The following is a 24977-nucleotide window of genomic DNA, read 5'->3' as shown; positions in this document are numbered from 1 at the left end:
AAATACAAAGCAACTGTCACCAATGCACACAATCATCAAAATGCTGAATACGAACACAAAGAAAGAAATCTTGAATTCAACCAGAGGGAAGAAAGACAAATTACATAAGGGGAAAATCATATAAATAAAAGCTTGCCACTCATCAGAAACAATGGAGGCCAGAGCCAATAAAATGACATTATTATAATTCTAAGAAGAAAAGAAGTCATCTGAGAATAATTGCACAGAGATCTGAAATAAAAGAAATACTAACTAAAGTTTCATGCTGAAGAAAAATGATACCAGATAAAATGTGGATCCACAAGAAAGGACAGAAATGGCAATTACATAAGGATAAACGGCTATTTTTCCTCAATTCTCTCTGAAGTGCATATGATTGTTGAAAGTAGAAACTATTAAGTTGTTTTGAAAGCTTTAAACATTTTTATAACAAAGAATAAAAAAGGGTAAATGAACTAATTCTTTTCAAGATTCTCAATTTTACATTGATATAAATATAAAGTAATGTAAACTGTGATGAGTGTATACTTTAATCCCTAGAGCAACCCTTAAAACAATTCGAAGCAATACAGCGAAAAAGTCATTCAAGAAATTAAAATGGAACACAAGGGGCGCCTGGGTGGCGCAGTCGGTTAAGCGTCCGACTTCAGCCAGGTCACGATCTCGCGGTCCGTGAGTTCGAGCCCCGCGTCAGGCTCTGGGCTGATGGCTCAGAGCCTGGAGCCTGTTTCCGATTCTGTGTCTCCCTCTCTCTCTGCCCCTCCCCCGTTCATGCTCTGTCTCTCTCTGTCCCAAAAATAAATAAACGTTGAAAAAAAAAAAAAAAAAAAAATTTTAAAATGGAACACAAAACATAGCTGATTAATCAAAAAGAAGTCAGAAGGGAAACAAGAACCAAGGCACAAAAAAATTAAATAACAACATGATAAAACAAAATATAACATATGAATAAGTTCCAAGTGCTGGAGAGATCACAGAGCAACTAGAACTCTCACACATTATTGCTGGGAGTATAAAATAGTGAAATTACTTTGAAAAACTCTTTAGCAATTTTTTATAAAGTTAAACATTTCTATATTGTAACTGAGAGATTCTACTCTTCATACTTACCCGGAGAAATAAAAACGTTTATGTTCACAAACTGAATTACACAAGACTGTTCATAGCAGCCTCATTCATAATAGCCAAACACTTAAAACCGTCCTAATGTTTGCAGACACCTAAATGGATAAATATATGACAGTTTATTAATGCAATAGAACACTGCTATTCAGCAGTAAGAACGAACTACTATACCCAAAGTGGATGAATCTTTTAAGCAAAAGAGCCAGACACAAAAGAGAACATACTATTATGATTCCATTTACATAATGTTCTACAACTGGCAATACTAACCTAAGGTGATCAGACAAGAATGATGGTTGTTTAGGTAGATAAGGGGTTGTTTGGAAGGGGCCAACAACTTAACCACTTAACATGAGGTGTTGCACATAAAGTTTCCCAGGTAACAGACTTTTAGATGGATATTTGTGTTCATGAAGTTCACTGGGAAGTGCTCTTATGTTCAACATCTACGATGAGTTGAAGGAAGCATAAGTGAGTACAGGAAGAAATTGAATTGTGATACAACATCAAAAAATGTCTTAGCTCAACACATGGGGAGTTCTCTAACTCGAACAGGCCCTAGGAACTATTCCAACTGCAGCAAGTGGACCAAGATCTTTATACCTCTCCTCCTACCCTACCATTGCATTGAGCAGCCATTGGATAGACACTACCCCCGAAGACTGGTATGACAAGGTCAAGATGGCCCCCTTCAGCAGAAGGCAACTCTTAAAAAAGGGACTCCGGTGAGAGTTGTCCAGCAACATTCCAGCAACTTGAAAAATAAATGTTTAATCCTGGAAGCACTCCACTGCATTCACAACATGGCATGAGAGAAATGTTTTATATCTTGATTGAAGTATTGATTATATAGGTGTGTATACATTTATCAAGTTCACTGAAATGTATATTTAAGATCCATTTATTTCACGGTATGTAAATTCTATCCCCCCTCCTCCCACTATGTGCTTTAAAAAATGTTATACTCCTATTCTGAACCCCCTCTCTCCCCAAAACACCCCAGACCTAAATACTAACAAAGTACAACTTGGAATGAAGAGAGACAGAAGATTTAATTTTAAAAACAAGGAATAGTATGAGTCAAGCTACAGCTTTTGAAACAGTAGTGGGTACCCGTAGCGATTGCCCCCCCCACCACCCCCATACTAGAGGCCAGGAAAGAAAAAGATGTTATTTGAAGTTCAAATAGAAGTCCACACTCATGTGGCAAGGATGATATAGTGATGTGCTATAAAGCAGCAGGTGAGTCTTTGTTGAAGCAATGGAAGGCAAACATATGGACACTTTTTTCATTAAAAAGTACAAACCCAAGCCCTATCTTTCCATTACCTTTCAAATATTATTGATTCCCACAATGAATATCTCTTTTTCCCCAATTTTGGGACTGGCAATATGAAATAAAATAATTGATCATTACCAATGTAAACATTATCATGCTATCATATATTTAAAATTACGCTCCGAAGAACTATACAAAGAGCCTAAAAGAAGATTGTTCAGATGGTTAATTCTTTCAGAGGTTTCTGAAGAATTAATGTATGAAGGCTATTTATATGTGAAAAGTGAAATATTATTTTAAATCAATATCAGATTAAAAGTGAATTTTATCGCCTTATGAGCACATATGGTTCTGTGCACATGTTTAACTATAAATTTGTAGGTTTCCAGAGGATAAAGGATACACAAATAAGTAAAATAAATAGTAGCAAATTATGTTCACTAACAATGTTAAGTTAGTACAAACCAAAATGATGTACTAAAACCTACATAAATGACAGCAAATGCAAGCCTTTTACAAAACAGTAAAGAAGATTTGGTCTTTCGCCATGGTTACAACTTCACTGAAAGAATACGAATGGTGGCCTAAAGTTGGTAAATCCATCCAATTACATTCAGGAAGTAAACTAAAATTAAAAGATGAGACGGTAAATACATAGTTACTTTTGAAAATTTAATGCAAGTCAAAGGTAGAAAAATTGATGTTTAAAACCATGTGTTTTGGGGTGCCTGGGTGTCTCAGTTAGTTAAGCAACAGATTTTTGCTTTCAGCTCAGGTCTTGATCTCAGGGTTGTGAGTTCAAGCCCCACACTGGGCTCTGCGCTGGGCTTGAAGGCTACTTGAAAAACGTGTGTGTGTGTGTGTGTGTGTGTGTGTGTGTGTGTGTGTGTGTGCGCGCGCGCACAACCAGTATTCAAGAGGAAGGTTTTTTTCAGCTAAGGATAAAGTTTTGTTTATAAAATTTTCGGAAATATTTGTTTGCCTTCACGATCCACAAAGCACAGCAGGGAGGGAAATGAAGAATACTTTAGCAATGCTTTTGTGCTACTGCAGCAAGATACTACTTCTCACTCCTAAAAGATGACCTTCAATATCTGCTCAAGGCAATGTTCTCCATAACCCAGTCAACTTGTGGTCACTTACCTCCATTACAATTTATTATATTAAGTATCTCCATTAAATTATTCAATTTATTATTTTAAAACAGTTTTAAGTATATGACATCATTATCTTGTTCAGTCTTTTTGAAAATAAGATGATAATCAAGATATAAATAGAAATGAGACTAACCTAATGCAACTGTTTACAGACCTACTTCTTTGGTAACCTTGATATACAGATGGAGGTCTAGAATTTCACAATTTTATTTTATAAACATCTATGATAAAATAAACTGTACTCCTGAGTATCATTTAAAATATTTTTAAAGTATCATTTAAAATACCTTTAAGTCTTTGAAATCCTATGGAAAAAGTGGTCAACAGTAAAATGCTGGTAAAATATTTTTAGTTGGCAATATTTCCTAAAGCAGGAACCCCATTCATTCTGACTTTGTTCTGAGTGAGTTTGGGTGAGTTAGCCATCATTTTCCCATTAAAACCCCTAAAACCTTCAACCCAAAGAATCTGTAAAGATGAAATGTACAATTTAAATATATTTTTGCCCAAGAGCAAGGAACTAGACTTGGATTCTTGACCTCCTCAATTATTCATAACAAGAGAGAATAGATGGATACATATGACCTTATAAATTGTTCAGAGGTACTTTAGCAGAGAAGAGGAAGGAAAAAAATCACTATACTTTGATTTCACAGTAATTAAAAACAAATCTGTGTTTTCTATCAACTCATCAAACGAACACACTCAATTCTAAGTGGTGCTATCTATCCCCCCTTGTCAGTCTCAAAGTGGAAAGACTTGAACTGTACTGATTTACCCAATTCTATATCCATACACAATATCAAATATCTTCATTGTTTGGTATTCCTCCCACCTCTTTTTAATATATGAACCCGTGGTCTAGTTTCTTCCTCTGACTTTTTTCAAAACATCATTCCTCTTTGATCAGGTTGGCTTTCAATTCTCCTGGTGTCCCAGAAAAGCCTCTCAATATCTCCCTTGGATTGATGGGTGTGTATACGTTTATCAAGCTCAGTGAACTGTACATTTAAGGGAAAGATATTTATTGAGAATGTGAAGAAAACCTGACATATTCTAAACATTTAATGTATTTAGGAGTGGATCTAGCTGACTTCCCCTCAATTTCTCTCATCAGTCTGTCTTTTCAACTCAACAAAGAGACACAATACATAAACTGTAACTATCAAAGCCATACCAGGAAAATTTGCTTTACAGTCTAGCTGGATCCAAGTACAATCCCTGACTTTTCCATTTACTAGGCATATGACGACTCTATTAAGACTGTTTCTTCCAAGGGGCAGCTGGGTGGCTCAGTGGGTTAAGCATCTGACTCTTGATTTTGGCTCAGGTCATGATCTCAGAGTTTGTGGGTTTGAGCCCTGCATCAGGCTCTGCACCAACATTGCGAAACCTGCTTGGGATTCTCTGTCTCCTTCTTTCTCTGCCCCTCCTCTGCTTGTGTTCTCTCTGTCACAAAAAAATAAACATTAAAAAAAAGACTCTCTTCCTCAAAAAAAATGGAGGTTGGTAACAGTACATAACTTACAGCCTAAGTGAAAATGAAATGAGATGATACTTGCAAGGCACTTAGTGCAGTATCTGTCACATAGTAAATGCCCAATAAATGTAAGCTGTTTGAAAGTTCAGAAAAGGCCTTTTCATTCTCATTGTTAGACAACTCATCTAACAATCTTGCCATTGAGTAAAATTGGGGAAGGCAGGTATCTGATGCTTAATGAAGTGACTGAATCTAAGTTGGATTTCCCATTTGTGGTACTGCTTCTTCTTCCTCTCTGACTGGAATACTGATAACCTGCTGAAGCAATTATTTTCTGTGTTTAGAAATCCTCAGTAGGAATGACTAATTACTTACAGTAAATCATGTCATCTTTAAAAATCTAACTATAAAGTACATCTGGGTTATACTGTAAAGATAATCAGACTGCAAAAACATTTAAGTTCATGCCAAATCAATGTTGGTTTCCCCACTTTTATGAGAATACAAACCTAGAAAATAAAAAGGAAATGGTATCTTCATACTATGGGGGTGAAAAATAAGATTTGAGGTAGTAGGCCAAGCATAGTTCAAGATGTATGACTTGAACGGAACATCTTTTTCTTTGCTTGAGTTTTCACATTTGTGAAAATCCAGTAACACTGGCTCTGCCTACTTAAATGAGACAGCATACAAAAATGCCTGGAAATCTTGCATGTAGTAGTTCCTAAGTTTACAATTAACTATCCTCACAAAACCCTTTCCCTGCAAAGTTTCAGTGGGTTGTTTAAAAAGATTAAGGTAACACATGACAGCAAATATTATCATTATGTCATTAATTATATCTGTTTCCCAATTTCCCAATTTCTATTCAAGAAGCATTTACCGAGTAACTACTCTGACTGAGGAATCACACTTGGTCATTCATTTCCTCATCATGTTTCTCTTACTTGGCATTTTACATCGTATGTGTAATAGGCATCAGCACCACAAATGATCAAGTTAAAGTCAATAAACAGATGAAGTTACCCCCCTTACATACTTCTTTACATTTTATATCCACAGGCCTCAAGACATGTATTTGTATTGAAAACATAATAAATCTATGAACCTTTAAAAATACTGCATTATTTCCAAGCAGAAGATGTGGCCTTAAAAATAGTTCTGTAAAAGAAACTAACCTGAAAATCACATGTGAATTAAAGTCAGAATGAAAGCTTTAATTCTAACACAGTAAAGTTAGAGGCATTTAATTCTGGCCAGAAAAAAATGTATAAAAGCAAGACTGATAAAAATATTAGAATAGTTAGAAAAGAAGAAATATTAGTAAGGTGAATCAGTCACAAAGCTGGAACTCTATCTGAGCATGATGATTCATTCAACAAGAATATATACCCTGGAAGAGTTTCTCTAATGAACAAGAAGTTTACTGGAATAAAAATATAGTTGACCCTTGAATGACATGGAGAGGGTGGGAGGGAATAGGGGCACCAACTACCTACATGGTCAAAAATCCGTGTATAACTTTTGATTCCCTAAGAACTTAACAGCTTACTGTTAACAGAGGTAGACTTGCTGATAACACAGTCGATTAACACATTTTTATATGGATTATATTTTATTCTTATAATAAAGTAAGCTAGAGAAAAGAAAATTTTATTGAGAAAATCGTGAGATTAAGTATTTGTTTCCAATTTGAAAGTATCCAATTTGAATATACAAAATCATTCTATTTTCCTTTTATCAGTTAAGCTTCTTTTAATAAAAATTTTCTTTCCATCATAGTTTAAAGTAAAAAAATCAAGCTACAAACTGCATATTCATCATGGTAACTGTAATGCCTCAGGGTGAAAAACTGGAAGAAATGCAAAAAGTGTTTAATAGCTTCATGTGAAAAGTTGGATTCTTATTGTTTTCCTTTTTATCATTTTTCAACTTTTCTAAAAGGAGTTTATATTATTTGAAAATTTTAAAATAATTTTATATAATTTAAATTTTTTTTTTTTCAACATTTATTTTTGGGACAGAGAGAGACAGAGCATGAACGGGGGAGGGGGAGAGAGAGAGGGAGACACAGAATCGGAAACAGGCTCCAGGCTCTGAACCATCAGCCCAGAGCCTGACGCGGGGCTCGAACTCACGGACCGCGAGATCGTGACCTGGCTGAAGTCGGACGCTCAACCGACTGCGCCACCCAGGCGCCCCTAATTTTATATAATTTAAAAATAAGGTTTTTTTTTTAAAATGTAAGCTAAACTAAAAGCAATCGCTGAGCAAATAAATACAGAACTACTTCCAGTTTAACATACATTTAAATATTTTCTCTCAATTACATATAACTCAAATACAATCACAAAAAAACTTCAAGAAATTCAGTATCTTTTACTTCACTGACATTTCAGTGACTTCAATATTCCTCTTTTTAAAAATTTTAAATTTAAAAAAATATTTTATTTATCATTTTTTGAGAGAGACTGTGCACAAGGGAGGGGTGGAGAGAAGGGGAGAAGCAGAGAAGGGGGAAGGGACAGAGAGGGAGACAGAGGATCCGAGGCAGGCTCTCTACTGTCAGCACAGTGCCTGATGGAACTATGGAATCAGGAACTCAGGAACTCAGGAACCATGGAATCATGACCTGAACTAAAGTCAGATGCTTAACTGACTGAGCCACTCAGATACCTCTTAAATATTCTCTTAAATGAATTAAGAACACCAAATTTCTCCAAAGAACACATACAGATAGCCAAATATGTTTATTTATTTTTTGTGACAGAGAGAACACAAGCAGAGGAAGGGCAGAGAGAGAAGGATACAGATATAAAATTCTTAACATCATTAATCATCAAAGGAATGCAAATCAAAACCACAATTAGGTATCACCTCACAACTGTTAGGATGGCCATTACAGAAAACAAACAAAAAACAAAAAACAAAAAAAGTATAGGTGAGGATCTGGAGAAATTGGAACCTTGTACACTGTAGGTGGGAATGTAAAATGGTGCAGCCACTGTGGAAAACAGTATGGAGGTTCCTCAAAAAAATTAAAAATAGAACTACCATATGATCTAGCAATACCACTTCAAGTTATTTATCCGAAAGAACTAGAGAGGATTTTGAAGAGATATTTGCACTTACTCTCATGTTCACTTCAGCATTATTCACAATAGCTAAGAGATAACAAATATCCATCAGTGGATGAACAGATAAAGAAAATGCAGTATATTCATCCAATGGAATATTATTCAGCCTTAAAAAACAAAGGTCTTTTCTTATGTTACAACATAGATGAACCTTATGCTAAGTGAAATAAGTGACTCACAGAAAAGACAAATACTGCATGAATCCATTTATATGAGATATAAAGTAACCAAATTCACAAATACAGGAAGTAGAATGATGGTTGCCAATGGCCAGGGGAAGGAATGGGGCGTTGTTTAATGGGTACAGAGTTTCAGTCATGCATGATGAAAAAGTTCTAGAGATCTGCTATGCAACAATGAGCATACAGTTAACAGTACTGTACAGTACACTTGAAAGTTTGCTAAGAGAGTATATCTAATGTTAACTATGGGTTGTTTTTTTTTTTTTTTTACCACAATTAAAAGAAAAAAGAACACCTAATAACTTGTAAGGAAAAATATTCATATGTAAATAACCCCATCCTATGGGGGGTGAAATCACTGTTTTCTGAACATAAAGAAAAGTGATAACCATTTCTTAGATCTTTTTATTTCTGTAAGAATGATCTGTTTTCATTCCTTAATTTTATCTTTGAAGAGACCTTCCTACTTGTGTTTCCCTTTCTCCACGGCCACTTGATGAGCTACAACTGAGTCAGACTTGTAACCAGCTAGGGATTCACTTTATTTTATTTTATTTTATTTTATCCCTTGCCATAAAATAAGGTAAAAGGCATTTTTGTAATTACATCAAGTAAATGCCACACAGGCAAGGGTTGGAAAATGGCAATTAAAGTTACAATATAAAATACACTGCAAACATAGCAGATCCTATGGGCCCCAATCCAAGACTTAAAACAAAATGTATTCAGTAAACTTTTGATGTAATAGCCATGTCTTCTTCTTGTGTCACCCAAAATAACTTTAATGAATATGAAGAAAGACAGTACGCTAGTAATGGGATTAAGTAAAACAATAAATGGATTTTAACAAAAGTGAAAGGCAGCATTCTTCATACAAACTAAATGGCTACTATAAATTTCGAAAGACCATTTTCTTTAAAAATTACCCCAAAAAACACCCTCAATTACTTTTGCTTATGTATAAGTGATGTCTTTTGTATTTAACTCCAACAGTTGCCAAAATAAGCCCATTTACATGTGATGCCTGTCAACTAGCAAATTTACATTTGGATTTTGTTGGCTTTGGACCCTGCATTCTGTTCTCTTCTTTGTGCCATTGTTGTTTTTAGGTTTGGCAGTACCTCTAGATCTTTGTTTAACTTAGTTCCTTTGTCTAACTTCTGCAGTATATACACATTATAAAATTAGCATGAAACAACATTTCAGTTTCCATCACCACAATTAATTCCTACCATGGCAGAGGTCTTGCAAATTATGCTTATGTGAACCCAAAAAGAACACACACACACACACACACACACACACACACACAGAAACACAGCACCTGATTTCTCCACCTAAAGATGTAAAAGCAAATAAGAGAAAGAACTATTTGGTTCAATGGTACACACAGAAGATTCATCATGAAGATCACATACAATTTTAATGTATTAAAAGTTAAGTAATCAGAGATGACCCCAACAGTCAGAGCTAAATTTGTTTGGCTGCCAAAAAGCCCATCTTTCTCTTCACCTTGTTTTCTTCCAATGTATTTTTAGCTCTGTCTAATACAAAAGTACTTCATGTCAGGTAGAGTCTCCTGCCTCAAATTCATCATGTAACTGTGCAAATGATAGCTTAATTTGTTAAAGTTAATACTTGAAAGACTCAGGATAGATTCACCTAAATGGATCATGCAGTAGATCAATAATTTAAATACCACTTACGAAACACTGTGAATTTGATCTTCAGTACTTTATGGTGAAACTTAAAAATTTGTATGGATATCCTACCTACACATAAGCAGAGAACTTGACTGTAATAACTTTTATAATACACATTTATATTATCATGAATATACTTAGTTTCGTTCATATTCATATTATGAGTAAGTTAATTATCCTAAATGCAATTTTTCATCCTAATCAAGGCAGGAATTTCATTAGGAAAATTCAAAAGACTTTTCCCAGCTATGAACTATGTTCTTGTACTTACATCTGATTGTGAGATATTCTCGATGTTCTGAGAACTCACAGCCCTTCAAAAATAAATCAATCACTGGGCTAAGACTTCATATGAAAGGGCTTTTATCCCCCACTGAATACAAACCTAAAAACAGCTATTCTTTCATTTGAAGGTTGAGCTCTTATTCATATCACTTCTGGAGGGGAGAAAAGCCAGTAAAGCTATTTTTCAGAAAGTCAAACTCAGTTCCTATGGAACTCCTTTCCATCTGTTCCCTGACATTTCAGTCAGGTTATGCACTTGCCAAAGAGCTCTCTTTGAATACTGAATCCACTGGTAAAGACAAATGGGGGAAGAATCAATTTGTTACTAAATATCATTAATTTAAAATATGAAAAGCTATCATGCATTATGTCAAAATAGGCTCTACAATCAAATATACAGTCCGTGTTATAAACAAAATCAGGAATGTAGAGTGAACAAGAAATTAATGGTTCAGAAATTTTTGCTACTTACTTGCACTAAAAATTTATTCTATGAAGGACAGATAATAAATAAGAACTGATACAATCACATTTTCATGGAGAAAAGAGCGCATCCTATAAGAAAATAAGGCTCCTGAAAGGAGCCTGGGAATCATAGTGCAAGGAACTTTTAAAAAAGTATTTTAATAATAAAAGTTTCATTCAGGGAATAAAGTGAGAAGAGATACTCATGCATTTCACGTTTCCATATTTATTGGAGAAGTTGATCATAAAGATACAATTTTTAAAGCAGAAGTTAAAGATACTAGATCAAAAAGTAATAAAGATAATTGATACAAAGAAATAACTAAGTCTGAATGACAACTAACCATGACTTCACAATCTCAAAGAACTGTGACTACTTAGTGATCAGTAACTACTGTGTCAGAAGGAAGGCAGATTAGTAACTCTACTTGTCCTTAAGGTGCAAAAGAAAGCCTGAAACTGTACAGATTAATTGGTTCATGATTCTTATAAAGCTGGTCTGGAACAAAGAAAATCCACTGATTCAGTAATCAAGCATAATCCACAGACAGCCAGGGAACAAAGTTTATTGAGGTGGGGATGGGGAAGGACAGGAAGGAGAAAGACACAAGACCAATCTCTCTTAGATTTCCTCCTGAGGGGTAAATATAATGTCAAAAGTAACTCTTGGGCTTAATTTATTTATTCTTTATTCTTTTTTTCCCCCAGCATGATAAGTGTACTCTTTAATCCCCATTCCCTATTTCCCACTTCCCTCCACCCACCTCCTTTTTGGTAACTACCAGTTTATTCTCCGTGGTTAAGAGTCTATTTCTTGGTTTCTCGCTCTGTCTCTTGCACACAATTTTCCTTTGTTCATTTGGTTTGTTTCTTAAATTCCACATATGAGTGAGATCATATAGTATTTGTCTTTCTCTGACTGACTTCACTTAGCATTATACTCTCTAGCTCCAAGCATATTGTTTCAAATGGCAAGACTTCATTCTTTTTCATGGCTGAGTAATATTCCATTGTGTGTGTATATATGTATACCAATGCATGTATGCATGCACGTGTGCGCGCGCACACACACACACTACATCTTTATCCATTTATCTGTCAATGGCCCCTTGGGATGCTTCCACTGTTTGAGTACTGTAAATAAAGCTGCAATATTTTTCTTTTTGAAGACTTTAAAAATATTTCAAAGCAACAGTAAAAACAAAAGCCTAAGTTATGATGGTATAAAGGGTATTTCTTGTCCTGGTTAAAGGCCTGACAGACAACAAAACCAAGGAGAGTCAAAACATTTGCTGAAATAGATGGAAACAGAATGGATTCTGCAGTGATCAGAAAAGATGCATAACCTGGACAGGGAAACCAACTTTAATGGCTAGGTGTACAAAAAACAGTGCAGTAACTCTGGCTAACAAAATGCTAAGGTCACTGCTTGAATATTTCATAGAGCCTCCTAAATGAGGTAAAGTAACACATGAGTTTCAATATGGGCAAATATGTAAGAAAAAAAAAACCTCAAAGTCTGTTTACATGGTATTATTCATTAGTGAACTCTCCATGAAATCATCAATTACCCAGAGAGGTGAACATGAATAGGTCCACTCAACCCTAACATACTAGAAGACAGTCTACAATGTACTTTGAGACATCTTAATTAAAATAAAAAGGACTAAAAAATTTTAGATAAATTTTTGTGAATTAAAGATCCAGAACAAACATAAAATCATACCAAGTAGTCTGGCCTAAACACTCAAGCTGGTTATACATGTGTCAGGAGCATAGGAGGGTGAGGGGAGGCAATCATTTAACAATTAAGAGCTAGGCAAGGTACTTCACCACAAAAATCAGAGAATATGGAGTACATTTTCCTCTTTCCTTGTTCACACATTGGAACACACACACACACACACACACACACACACACACACACACCACGCCAGAAAGGCTAAATCACTTACTCAGTGTCCTAACTCTCAATCTACTGTAGAATAGAAGACATACGCACACTTGCATGTATCCAAGGAGCCACTGTACTTTAATACAATTCTAGGTTTTACCTCCTGGTCTTCAATATACTGAACAACTACTGGCTAAAGAAAACTATGAATCTTCCTAATCTTCCTTTCCCTTGCTCCTAAAGTAGCAGTTTCCAATGAAAGGTAACAAAATTACTTCTTTAAAAGAATGAAAATATTTTAGATAAACTCCATGGTGTGTCTTTTTTATTTCCATACAAGTTATATTTTAATTATCCTTTCCAAATTAAGGGACAGACATGCTTTGGCAAGAAGGCAGACATGAAAGTAGATTTTTATGTAGGTGATACAGCTCTAGAGAGCTGAAACAGTAGATCCCCCAAACTCAAACTGTGAGTAAAGCAAAATAGTACTCAAGACACTTTTCTGTTATTAACAGCTTTCCCCACACTAGTTTCCTAATCAGACATTGTGAGTTAATAGCTATTAACCCCTTCCCAATAAAATTTTTCATTAATTTTGGTTTTGCTTGAATGCATAATGTAATATTAATTCATTTTAAAGACTATACAGGGGCGCCTGGGTGGCGCAGTCGGTTAAGCGTCCGACTTCAGCCAGGTCACGATCTCGCGGTCCATGAGTTCGAGCCCCGCGTCAGGCTCTGGGCTGATGGCTCAGAGCCTGGAGCCTGTTTCCGATTCTGTGTCTCCCTCTCTCTCTGCCCCTTCCCCGTTCATGCTCTGTCTCTCTCTGTCCCAAAAATAAACAAACGTTGAAAAAAAAAATTTTTTGGGGCGCCTGGGTGGCGCAGTCGGTTAAGCGTCCGACTTCAGCCAGGTCACGATCTCGCGGTCCGTGAGTTCGAGCCCCGCATCGGGCTCTGGGCTGATGGCTCAGGGCCTGGAGCCTGTTTCCGATTCTGTGTCTCCCTCTCTCTCTGCCCCTCCCCCGTTCATGCTCTGTCTCTCTCTGTCCCAAAAATAAATAAACGTTGAAAAAAAAAAATTTAAAAAAAAAAAGAAAAAAAAAGAAAAAAAAAATTTTTTTAAAGACTATACCATTTTGTAATAGAAATTCCTTTCCCCTAAAAATCTACCAATGTGTTTTAAACATGGCTTATTACAGGGGTGCGTGGCTGGCTCAGTTGCTAGAGCATGTGACTCTTGATTTCAGGGTTATGAGTTTGAGCCCCACATTGGGTGTAGAGATAACTTATAAATTTATAAACATGGCTTGTATCTTATTACACTGTTGATAGTGATATACCATATGATTTGGTTCAATAACATGTGTTTAACACTATAAAGTCCTTTCTAAATAAGGAATACTGACTTTCTGCCATGTCTATTTAAATTACAGGCATATTCACATGTGTGAGAAGAGACAGCACAAGGAAGAGATCAACTACATATTCATAAGAATGAGGGGGAAAATGGATTCGATCTTTCAGTTAATTTGTCCATTAAAAGCAAGGGTACTTCTTGCAGCATCAGAAAAACAAAGAAATAGAGAACACATGTACCTAAAATATTAAACAATCTTCCAAAGCAGTCAGAATTGCTACCAAGACCCACTACGATCATAAGACAATGACAATCTGGACTGCCTCTTTTAATTCTCTCCTTTAATTCATTCCCACACTGGATTCTTTGACCCTTCCACTGCCCTCCCACCCACCTTACAGTCAGGTAGCCTGTACTATTCCTTAAAATCTACAGAGGAAGTCATTTTCTAAACTATTTTGTTTTTATTACTTTACATTTTATCACCTCACAGTCATCAATTTAAGAAAATGATCATGCTGTAAAGTTTTACTTCTTTGTCCATGGAGAAATCCCTTAATTAACTGACCTCTCCTCTTAATTAAACCACATGATCCCAACAGTCAAGTTATTTGCAGCTGCCCAAATCCTATGACTTACTATAAGTAAAGCCTAAAAACATTCTTCCACAGACTGAAAAGTGATATAGGGCTTCCTGCTTTCTTTCCTCTGCACCATTTAAAAGTCTTTCTGACACGTGACACCAAGAAGGAACACAAGCAATAAAGGAAAAAGTAGGTAAATTGGACATCATAAAAATAAAAAATTGAAAAGACAACAGAATCCTATCTCTGATAAGGGACTTGTATCTAGAATATACAAAAAAATATGATAACTCAATAAAAAATTATTATATGGGAAAATTATCTAAAAAGATAGTTCTCCAAAGAAGACAACACAGATAGCCAATAAGCCCATGAAAAGACGTTCAAAATCATTATTAGCTATTAGGGAAATGCAAATCACAGCCACTAAAATGGCTATAATCAAACAGGCAGATAATCACAATTGTTGGCCAGAATTTGGAGAAACTGGAACCTTCATACTTGGGTCAGTGATACTGTAAAATGGTGCCAGGCACTTTGGAAAATACTCTGACAGTTCCTCAAAATATTACAGATGGAATTATCATAACCCAACAATTCTACTCCCAGGTAAATGCAAGGACTAGGTAAATGTCAAATTACAAAATACAGTCAGCCTGCCCTTTAAAAGAGCTCCTTTCCAACTCTTTTATTCCATTCCTATTATTTCCCTAACCCAGGTCTTTATCTACATAAAAAAGCCTTCATCACCCTCAACACTGGTCTATTTAATCCATTCCATGCCATACTTAGTGAAGACCTCACAAACACTGCTTCAAAATAACTGAAGAGTCCCTCAGAGCCCCAAACTACTCAATTTGTCAGTCAAGTATTCTCACAATCTGATCTTGACCCACTTTTCTAATAATATGCCATGAGATTCCAATTAGGAGTTTTCTAATCCTGTCAGGCCAGGATCTTCAGTGCCCCGCCTCCCCCCAGAATATAAACAAATTAGAAAATAAAGAAAATTTTAACCCCTATCTAAGATAGGGTATCTAAGGTACCTTTCAGAGCCCATCCAAAGCACTTTGGTATGTAATATGACTTGAATGCAAACACTTTTCATATTATTATTTGAATAAAACTACTCTTTCAGGAAACACTCCATCATTTTAACAGTTTGAATTTTTTTTTTAACGTTTATTTATTTTTGAGACAGAGAGAGACAGAGCATGAACGGGGGAGGGGCAGAGAGAGAGGGAGACACAGAATCGGAAGCAGGCTTCAGGCTCTGAGCCATCAGCCCAGAGCCCGACGCGGGGCTCGAACTCACGGACCATGAGATCGTGACCTGAGTCGAAGTCGGACGCTTAACCGACTGAGCCACCCAGGCGCCCCTCATTTTAACAGTTTGAAATCAATCTCTAATTCATTACTGTACATATATGACCTTACATAAATTACTTAGATAACAAACATTCTGTTTCTTCATTTGGTAAGTAAGGAAAATAACTGTACCTATCTCATGAGGGAGGCTCTAAGAACAAAATAAAATCATTCATGTTAAGTACACATAGAAAGCTCTCAGGAAATGTTAATTAGTATTATTATCATGCCCTAACACATGTGCAGAGGTCTGGAAACTTACATGTTGAGGGAAATATTTTATGTATAAATATGGTTTCTCCTATGGTACCCACAAAATACCTAGGGTACTATGTCCCTAAAAATAGCAGAAATCACAGCAAAAGGAATTTAAAATGGCAACAGCCCTTTTCAAATAGTAATTTAGATTCTCACTGCTTTTTAAAAGGCAGTATTATGAAATGAAAATAATGTTGAGCTGGCAGTCAACATCTTAGTTCTGTATTCAAGTCACAATTTTACTGTTTATTAACAGTATGGTTTGGGGAAAGTCATTTAAAACCCTAAGTCTTGGTCACTTATATATAAAATAGTGATATTAGCACTACTAAAATCACTGTACTGTTGTATGAAGTGAAAAATATACCTACATGAGAAAATCCTTTATGAACCACTTACATCCCCTTATAAATCCATATATGTGTGTATATGTAGAGATATACACATATTCTTATTAAAAAATTTTCTCTTATGTCGGCATAATTCATATCCATAAACAAAGATGAACATATAAGATCCATAAATGATCATAAAACCACACTTTAATTATCTATTTCACTGTTGCCTCTCAAACATTACAATCCCTTTCAGAAGTGGAAACATTTTTTGAGCTGAGCTCCAAAACCTCTTCTTGCTCACCCAGAAATGGTCAACTATAGTGACAAAACATATAAAAGAACAAAAAGAAAAAAAGGCAATGAATAAGGATACGCAGTCAATCAACTTAATCATCTGCACAAGTAGGGGTGGGGGCAGAGAGAGAGGGGGACACAGAATCCAAAGCAGGCTCCAGGCTGTGAGCTGACAGTACAGAGCCCGACGCGGGGCTTGAATTCGTGAACCACAAGATCATGACCTGAGCCAAAGTTGGATGCTTAACCACCTGAGCCACCCAAGGGGCCCCTCAACTTAATTATCTTGAGTTTCAGTACCTTATACTTAAGTCCACTAATCATTTGATAACCAGCCATCGATTAACAGGAAGAGCAGAAAAGTAAAGATTCTTCTATTCACACACTAACCAACAGCAAAAAATAGTCTTGGAAACTCAAGAAAACCTGAAAATTTTATCGATTTCAATTTGCATTACTTAGGTAACCCAAGTTTTCCCAAGAAAAGAGCAGCTATTTGGTTAAATAACTACTATATGCAAATCCAAATAGGAACTACCAAACTAACATGGTGATCAATAATGCAAGACAGCTCACTAATAAACTTGAATTATGTATTACTTATACCTGAATTTCACTATCACCATATCACTAAATAACTTCAGGACGAACAGCTTTAGTCAAGCATTCTTTTAGACAGCAAACAGCATTTACAGATTAAGTGTCAATTCATGGGATCCATTTCTGAACCACTTCTAGTTCTTCTCTTTCCTAATAGATATTCTAGTGTTTACTTTTGAACCTGTACAATCCCTGACAAATGTCTGCAGAGCTGTGAAAGTACAGGTATTTAATTAATGGCACATTTTTAGGATTAAATAAGCAATGCTGCCAGTTTCCTTGCAGTTAAGTAGGAAACTTTTACACTTTAGAAAATAAGATATAAGCCAAACTATTACACACCAAGAGTGGCTCTAAAAAGAAGAAAAAGAAACTAAACATCTTGCCACCAGTGTTCACACCAAATTACTCACTTCAGGTGATAAGGTGGGAAAAGATTAAAACATTCCCCATGGAACCAGTAATACCCAAGGGCAAAGGAGTCCAGGATTTACCACTGCTGAATAAACATTCCACATTACCACCACAATATAATATGACTTGCTTTCAAATTTTATTTATTAAATTCTCATACAGTAAAACTGAATTTCCCTCCCTTTTGGTGTACAGTTCTATGAATTTCAACATAATTATAGTTTTCAGCCAGTATTTTTTTTCAGCCAAACATGTTTTCTTTCTGTGTTGCACTGTTTCTCCTCTCCTTCTGGTACTCCAATGACACAAATGTATGCCCTTATGTCACTGGCCCGCGGTTTTCTGACAACTTTTTTCTATCATTTTTCTCTTTATTGTTCACACTGGAAAATTTCTATTGACCTATAAAGTTCAGTGATTCCTCCCTCTTTAATCTCTATTCCGCTATTGTATTGCTCCATCCAGTGACTTTTTTTACTATGACTTTTGTATTTTTCAGTTAAATTTTTATTTGGCTCCTCTTTAAACCTTTTATTTCTTTGCTGATACTTTTAGTTTAACATTTATTGCGGGGGTATCTGCAATGGCTTATTCATGTGTCTTTATAACACATGGTTTTAAGTTTATATCTATATTATAATGCCTTTTCCAATGTGATTTGAGATATTTGTGGTTCTTTTCATGTTAATTTTGGATTATATCCTTGACATTCTGAATAATATGTTATGAAACTCAGAATCTTCTTAAATCCTATAGAGTATACTGAAGTTTTCATTTTCATAGGCAGTTGACCTGATTAGGTTCAAGCTGCAAGTTCCAATATGCTTTCTATAGGTTGTGATTCCAGCATCAGTCCAGTTTTCAAAGCCTTTCCATGTGGATTTTTCCTGTGAGTGCGCCACCCAGTGGTCAATATGCAACCTGGGTGGAGTTTTATCCTATATCTCAATTTTCTGTGTTTGAAATGCTGATTAGGATCACATCTTTGCATTTGTACCAACTGACAGGGAGCTCAGGTTTTTGTACACAACTTCATGAGTCTCCTTCCCAAGTTCTTTTCTTTTCTACTTGGCACTTTCCAATTTCCTGAATACGACCCTTTTTGGCCTTCCAGCCAGGAAGAGTCTACATCTATTCCCATGGCTGTCTGATGTGAAACATGGGAGGACAAACTAAAAAAAAGCAATGGAGTTTGCCTCTAACCTCTTGGAACTACAGTTCCAGCAAACAGTAAGATTCCCTTCCCTCAGCCTTTTGACTCCTGCAGATACCTACTGCAAACTGATGTCATTAACGTATGACTCTTGAAAGGGAGTTGTGACAAAATGTAGACAAAGGAAAGAAAAAAAAAAGTGGGTGAACTTTTCATGCTTTCTCATTCCTCAAACCAAAACTAGAGGGCTTATGGATCTCATTCTGTCTGTATCACAATGCTTAGTTCCAGGTCTCTGTCTGCGATGACATTAGGTCAGGGGATCCTGAAGGTTTGGTGGTATTTTGAAAACTGTTGTTTTTTTCCCCAATCTGCTTGCTGCTATTTACCATGCATTCTATCCAGGTTTTACAATTATATTAAGTTGTAAAGAAAGAGTAGTGTGTATTTATTCCATATTATCCAGAACCAGAGGATACTAGCCATTTTTAAAGAAGTAAAAAGTACCCTATATTTCCTACTTTCTAAATTCTGAGTTATAGGGTCTCTCAGCTTAAAGATAATTTCTAATATCCAACTATGGTGAGAAATGACGTCAGAAAAACCCAGAATATTGATTTAATTCCCCAAACTTCAAGCTAAACAATCTTTTTAGCAGAGCTCTTGGCTACAAAGGTGATCACTGACTAGCACATCAGCCAAATGCAAAGAAGGAAGTGTTTATGTGAGTTCCACAAGGCCACATCAGGGCCTTAGCAATCACCTGACAAGAGTCAACATTCTGATAACAGGAGTAGCCCAAAGCACTTAATTAAAAGTAAAGGTAAGAAGTACAAAACTATGGAACTAGCAGCATGGGGTTTCCAAACTTCATAAAAACATTTCCATGTTGTTTGCTTCATGAATACAAATAATAGTATTACTTTATTTAGATGAAAAGTCTACTGCAGAAATAATCACTCACATACTAAACAATGGCAAATAAGTAGCTGCCTTAAGTGACATGGCAAGCGGCTCGCATCAACCACAGTATGTCCAAGATCAGGCAATTGGTTGGAGTCCCTAGTTGCCCAAATGGCAGGATCTGATGAGTAAAGAAAGGTTGATTAATCCAAAATATCTAATACTCACCAGTCCAATTGCCTAAAAGCCCACCACCGTAACACTTATACATATATGTATTACTATGGTTATTATGTACATTCTAGATACTATGCTGTATTCTAATTATAAAATTAATGTTGAGTGAGTGAGTGTCACATGTAAATAATGCAATTAGATATTAAGCTAGATTTTCAATGTGACTACTCCTAGGCAAAAATAGAGGAGGAAGACGAAAAAGAAGAGGAAGAGAAGGAGACAATAAGAAGAAGGAGGAGCGGAGGAAAAGATGAGGAGGAGGTTGGGAAGGAGAGGGGAAGTAGAAGGGGAGGAGGAAGCTCAAAAGGAAACATACCGAAATGTTTACAGTATTTGGGTTTCAGCAGAGAGACAGTATCTTTCCCATTTTTCTTCCTGCCTACACTTTTGAAATTTGCTCTAATAAACAGAATTACTTCCAAAATAATAAACATTTATTAATAATAAGTCAAACTACAAACAATTACCATACGACCCTGAAGTCCTACTCCTGAGTATTTAGCCTATAGAAATGAAAACTTATGTTCACAAATGTTCATTGCCATTCTAATCATACTCTCCCAAAATGGTAAACAACACAACTATTCCTTTAACAGGGGTAAAAAGCAAAACAAAACAAAACAAAAAACAAACAAAAAAACCTGTGGCACATCCACCTAATGTAATACTACTCATCAATAAAAGGGCACAAACTACCACATTCAACAACATAGTTGCATCTCAAAGTTAATATATTTAGTATAAGAAGTCAGTCTCAAAATGTTACACATTGCATTTTTTTAAGTTTATTTACTTTGAGAGAGAGAGAGAGAGAGAGAGAGAGAGAGAGAGAGAGAGAGAGAGACTGTGTATAAGTGGGGAAAGGGCAGAGAGAGAGGGAGAACAAGAGAATTCCAAAAAGGCTCCACACTACCAGCACAGAGCCTGACATGGGGCTCGAACTCACAAACCACAAGATCATGCATGACCTGAGCTGAAATCAAGAGCTGGATGCTCAACTGAGCCACCCAGAGGTCCCTACATACTGCATTATTATATTTATATAAAGCTCTCAAAAAGATAAAGCTATAGTAATACAGAACAGATTAGTGTTTCCCAGGGATTTAAATGTAAGAAAAGGGAGAGGGGTCTGGGTGGTTCAGTTGGTTAAGAGTCCGACTTCGGCTCAGGTCATGATCTTGCAGTTTGTGAGTCCGAGTCCCATGTTGGGCTCTGTGCTGACAGCTCAGAGCCTGGAGCCTGCTTAAGATTCTGTGTCTCCCCCTCTATCTTCCCCTCCCACGGTCATGCTCTGTCTCTCAATGATAAATAAATGTTAAAAAAAAAATTTAAAAAGAGGTAAGAAAAGGGGAAAAATAGCATGAGCTAGTTTTGGGGGGGGTAATAAAATTATTTTGAATCTTGATTGTGATAGGACTCACATGAATCTATACATGTGTTAAATCAATAGAAGTACACACACATACACACCAAAAAGAAGTCAATTTTATTATACATTAATTTTTAAAATAAAATTTAAAACCAACCCTACTGCAGAACTCATATAGACTGTTACAAAAATATGTATTTTTTCAAACAACAGGATTGTAAGAGTAGCAAAAAAATAATAAAAAAGAATCAATAAAATTCAAATCAAATTCTAGCAAGCTTATCTGAAATAAATGTATATGGAAATACAAAGGCTCAGAATACGCTAAATAATTTTTAAACAGAGAAACAAAGTTGGACTCACTTATAGTATCTGATCTTATGATTTACTCTAAACCAACAATAATCAAGACACTATGAGGTAGGTATCAATGACATATACTGATCAATGAAAGAGAACAGAGTCCAGAAATGGAACCATACATATGTGGTCAAATGATTTTCAGCAAAGACACTAAATGAAAGGACAGTTTCAAACATTGGTGTTAAAACAACTATTTATGGAAGAAAAAAAAAAAAGAACTTTAACCCCTATCATACATTTTACACAAAAATTTGAAAAGGCTCAGAGACCTACACATGAAATCTGAAACTGTAAAACTTCTGAAGAAAACGGGGAAAATCCTCGTAATTTTGGAATAAGCAAAGATTTTTCTTTAGACAGAACACAGAAAGCTTTAATCACACAAAAAATTTAATGAATATAATTTCATCAAGATTACGGCCTAATTGCCCTTCAGAAGACTGTTAAGAAAATGAAAAGACAGAAAATAAGAGAAAACATCTTATACCCAAAATTATGAAAAGCCCTTTACTCAACTAAAAGCTGACAACTCAATTTAAAAATTGGCAAAGAAGATACAGGAATGGACAATAAGCACATGAAAAGACGGTTAACATCATCAATCATCAGGGAAACACAAGCTAAGATGAGATACTACCACATACTCATATGAATGGCTAAACTTAAAGCAAGTGTTAGAAGATGCAACTAGAGCAATCAGAACAATCATGCATTGCTTGTAGAGGGTAAAAAAACACAACCACTTTGAAAAGCAGTTTTCCAGTTTCATAGAATATGAACCATACACTTACAACATGACCCAGAAACTCTGGGTATTTATTCAGGTATAACTGGGTATTTATTCAGGTATAACAAGTATTTATTCAGGAATAACAAAAACCAATGTCCAGGGGCACCTGGGTGGCTCAGTCAATGGAGCATGCAATTCTTGACCTTGGGGTTGTGTGCTTGAGCCCCACATTGAGTACAGAGATTACTGAAAAGTAAAAACTTTAAAAAAAAAAAAAAAGTATATAAAAAGCTGGGCACCTGGGTGGCTCAGTAGGTTGAGCGTCCGACTTTGGCTCAGGTCATGATCTCACAGCTCTTGAGTTCAAGCCCCGCATCGGGCTCTGTGCTGACAGCTCAGAGCCTGGAGCCTGTTTCGGATTCTGTGCCTCCCTCTTTCTCTGCCCCTAACCCACTCACATTCTGTGTCTGTCTCTCTCAAAAAAAAATTAAACATTTAAAAAAATTTTTTAAAGTATATAAAAAGCTATAAAGTAATTCCATAACAGCCTTATTCATAAGAGCCAAAACACTGTAAACAATCCAAATATCTACCAACAGATTAATGGATCAATAAACACTGGTATATGTAAAGCTATTACCAAGCAACATAAACAACCAATTTCTGAAGCATGCAACAACGTGGATGAATCTCAAAAACATCATTTTAAGTCAAAGAAGCCAGATACAAGAATTTATTTTATATGATTCCATTATTATAAAGTTATTTCTAGAAGAGCCTAAAACTAATCTACAGTAACAGATATAAACTAATTCACAGTGATAGATATCAAATGAATTGTTCCAAGGAATAGGTCTTAATGAAACTGAGTACAAAGGACTATAATAAGACAGCTTTCTAGAATGATGGACATGTTCTATACATCTGTCAAAATAAATCTCAAAAATGCTAAATTACATACTTTAATAAGTGTATGTATTTACAAATAAATGGATTCAGTAAAATTACAGGATACAAAATCAATATAAAGAAATCAGTTGTTTTTTTATATGCTAACACCAGAACAGCAGAAAGAAAAATTAAGAAAACAATACCATTTACAGTTGCATCAAAAAAATAATAATAACTAGGAATAAATTAAACAAAGGAGTTAAAGACTATACTTTGAAAACTATAAGATATTAATGAAAGAAACTGAAGACTGCACAAGCAAATGGCAAGATATACCATGATCATGGACTGGAAGATTTAATACCGTTAAAGCTCCAAAGCAATCTACAGATTTAATGCAATTCTTATCAAAATACCAACATCATTTTTCACAAAACTAAAACAAAAAATTCCTAAAATCCAGATTTCAAACTATACTACAAAAGCTGTAATAATCAAAACAGTATGATACTAGCACAAAAACAGACATACAGATCAATAGAACAGAACAGACTGCCTAGAAATAAACCCACACTTACATGGTCAATTAACCTACAACAAAGGAGGTAAGATTATACAATGGGGGAAAAGACAGTCTCTTCAATAAATCATGTTGGGAAAACTGGACAGCTCCATGCAAAAGAATGAAACAGGACAACTTTCTTAGAACATATACAAAAATAAACTCAAAAGTAATTAAAGACCTAAATGCAAGACCTAAAACCATAAAGCTGCTAACACACACATGCACGTAGACACACACACAGGCAGTAAAACTCTTGGACATCAGTCTTGGCAACATTTTTCTGGATAGCTCTCCCCAGACAAGGAGGAAAAAAAGGAAAAATAAACAATTGGGACTACATTGTGCTATAAAAAGCTTTTACACAGTGAAGGAAAAAACAACAAAATGAAAACAAGCTACTGAATGGGAGAAAATATTTGCAAATGATACAGCCAATAAGAGGTCAATATGAAAAATATATAAAGGACTTATACAACTCAATACCAAATATATATATGATCTGATTAAAAATGGGCATAGGACCTAAAAAGACATTTTTCCAAAGAAGACAGATGGCCCACAGACATATGAAAAGATGCTCAACATCACTAATCATCAGGGAAATGCAAATCAAAACCACAATGAGATATCACCTCACACCTGTCAGAATGGCTAGAATAAAAAAGACAAGAAATAATGAGTATTAGCAAGGATGTGGAGAGAAAAGGGAACCTTGTGCACAGTTGGTGGGAATGTAAATTGGCGCAAACACTCTGGAAAACAGTACAAAGGTTCCTCAAAAAACTAAAAACAGAAATACCATACAATCCAGTAACTCCACTTCTGGATATTTACCCAAAGA

At 35.5% G+C, this 24977-nt stretch overlaps 1 protein-coding gene and 1 long non-coding RNA gene across 10 annotated transcripts in view; one reads left to right on the top strand and one right to left on the bottom strand.

The window, feature by feature from the left end:
- LOC147580239 (uncharacterized) overlaps window positions 1–14336 on the top strand; it is a 32949-nt gene extending 18613 nt beyond the window's left edge. Inside the window, exon 2 of the long non-coding RNA XR_015252670.1 lies at window positions 14146–14336. This is a non-coding gene — a long non-coding RNA (uncharacterized LOC147580239). The remainder of the gene's footprint in view (window positions 1–14145) is intronic.
- Window positions 1–24977, bottom strand: part of TCF12 (transcription factor 12) — a 382333-nt gene that overhangs the window by 239803 nt on the left and 117553 nt on the right. The window lies entirely within an intron of this gene.

The sequence above is a fragment of the Puma concolor genome, chromosome B3 (assembly GCF_028749965.1).
Source record: "Puma concolor isolate L17-30 chromosome B3, mPumCon1.1.hap2, whole genome shotgun sequence".
NCBI lineage: Eukaryota > Metazoa > Chordata > Mammalia > Carnivora > Felidae > Puma > Puma concolor.
This window is presented reverse-complemented; position numbering and strand designations above follow the sequence as displayed.